Below are 2,664 nucleotides of genomic sequence, written 5' to 3' on the forward strand. Positions count from 1 at the left end.
CCAGAAGATGCTATGAAGCCTTCAGTTAAATGATACACAAAGGAAGAAACGATTAAGGGGACATGAGGACACCTTCACTTTACCAAGATTTCACTACAATGCCTACCTTCTATTTTGTGAGTCTGTTTCCATGTTCCAGGCAACAGCTGGTCCTACTTTATGGTTGTGGGTACAATGAGTTCTAGTAAATCCTTTGTAATAGATGCATTCATGTGCTCCATCTTTTTAACAATCTTCTTAATGAGGGTGCTGTCCTTTTAGCAAAGCATTTACACAGTTACTTTATTGCATTTGAATTCAACATTAGCCTCAATAGACTTAATATAATTTTATGGGTTTTTAAAAAAAAATTGCTGTACAATGAAGGGAATTTATTTTATCATTATTATGGAGTTATTCTCATGGATACTTAATAGCTGTTGGTGCAGAAGTCTAGAAAATGCTATTAAGAAGGTAAGACCTTACACATGTGGTAGATGGTTGTCGTCTTGCCTCATTAGTATAGTCTGATTCTGAGGGCCTCGATTTCCTTATCTGTGAGATGATACCAGGATCTTTCTTGCCTCAAAGCTATTGTGAAGACCAAGTAAAACATCCTACACACACACACACACACACACACACAGCACCTAAAACTGTGTGCTTCTGGGTTTTTCCCTTCAGGTAGAAGCCCCAGTCCTCTTACCTATCTGGGAATAGTGTTGGTCTGTAAATTTTAGAGACAGGGGGATAGACTGGCTTTGGGGGATGTGTGGAGGATGAAGGACAAGATAGTTCAGAAGGCTTTGCAGAACAGGCGGGGCATATGCAGAGATGAGAGCCCCTGGGTTAGGGAGTGAGAAAGGATGACCAGGAGCAGCAGAGGGCAATGATGGGGTTAATTAGACCTGTGCTATGGTGCTGACATCCCAATCACATCTGTACCTCCTCTCATTATCTGCCGGCTCAGTCTCATCTAAAACCTCATGTTACTCACATTAGGACCCAAACAAACAATTCTTCCCTTTTGGCACACCAGGGTTAGGGAATATCATCTTTGCTCTGGAGTGTTAGGATTTCCTTTATTGGGGCCAAGTACATGAATAACCCTTTGGGCATGGGTACACTGGACCTTGACTGACACCAGCTTTCTCCTGCCTGCTCACAGCACAGTTACATATGTGCCATCAGTGTCTTTTGTAAATCTGAAGACAAAGATTAATGTAAGTAGGTCACAGTACCTTCTGAATAATGCCATACCATCATTATCCCAACACATAGCTGTTATCAGTCTTCTTTATCATGGTGTATCATAGCACTATAAGAATATTAGTCATGGGCATGGGAGATAGCTCAGTGGGACAAAGAGCTTACTATAGCAACCCGAAAGATCTGACTTTCGATCCCTGACATGTCCAAAGAGCTGATATGGTAGCATGCATCTATAATCCCAGTGTTCCTATAGCTACATGGGAGATGGAGACAGGAGATTTTCCACGAAGCTCATGGCCTAGAATATGACAAAATGACATAAACAAGAAGAGAAACCCTTCCTCACACAAGGTACAAGGTCAGAAACAATTCCCAAAAGTTGTCCTCTTGAGCTGGCAAAATGACTCAGCTTACATAAGGGTGCTTGCCACCCAACCAGGCAACCTGAATTCAATCATATGCACCCCATATGGTGTAAAGGGGAAACAGGCTAAGAAAAAACATCTTCTGACCTCCACTTGTGTGCTATGTAACCCCACATACATGTAGATACTCACACTCGAACATATACCTGTACAGAGGAAATAATGGTTAGAGAGGGACAGCTATTTCCTAAGTTCCCAAACCCGTACACTGTATACATACACACCCCAAAATAATACTATTTAAGATCATGGAGTGAATATAGTAGGCTACATGCATAATACGTGTGAGGCTCTGGATTCCAGCTCATGTACAAAAAAACAAATTATGACAATTAGCCCAAAATTTTACTGCATTTTAAAGGCTTGGAGGTCATAGCTGTAGGGCAAAGAGTCAGAAAATGTAGGTTTGAACCAGACTGTCACATGTGTTACCAGTGATACATAGTCACCCGGTAAGTTTGAACAAGTTTTACTCTATCTGCTGGGGCCTCAGTTTGCCAAGGTCTTAAAATGGTGATAACATCTACTTCCCAAGGCAAACATCAAAGATGAAAGATAATGCTGGAGGAGAAAGCCTTAGAGAGATTAACGGCAGGGCCTTACTCTATTGATTTTGTCTTACAGACGTGGACACATGCCCTTCTTTATTGCCATCTCATTGACACCAGAACACCTTGACTGTACTCTTAGCTCACACACTGACTGACAAATGTCTCAGTGTAGATCAACGGGGGTTGGGAGACATTGTTTTTCTGGCTTTCTTCCCCTCCTCGCTATTTAACATTTAGTTTAATAGTAGTCATACCCTTATTGGCTGACCTCTCAATTAAAGATCAAAATAGAGTCATGTGCCAATTTTAACTCCATCTAACTGCTGTCTGGACATTGAAGCTTTTATACACCCTAGTATGACCTTGAGAATCCACACCACAGGAAGGGTGAAGTGAAGTCTGGTCTGGTTTTGCGCTTCTGCGTGACCGAAGAGAGTGGGCAAGGACTAATTAGGTGTGAAAGCCAAGGGCTTTTCCACATCGCTCTTCCCCACTCA

This window comes from Apodemus sylvaticus, chromosome 11 (assembly GCF_947179515.1).
Source record: "Apodemus sylvaticus chromosome 11, mApoSyl1.1, whole genome shotgun sequence".
Classification (NCBI taxonomy): Eukaryota; Metazoa; Chordata; class Mammalia; order Rodentia; family Muridae; genus Apodemus; species Apodemus sylvaticus.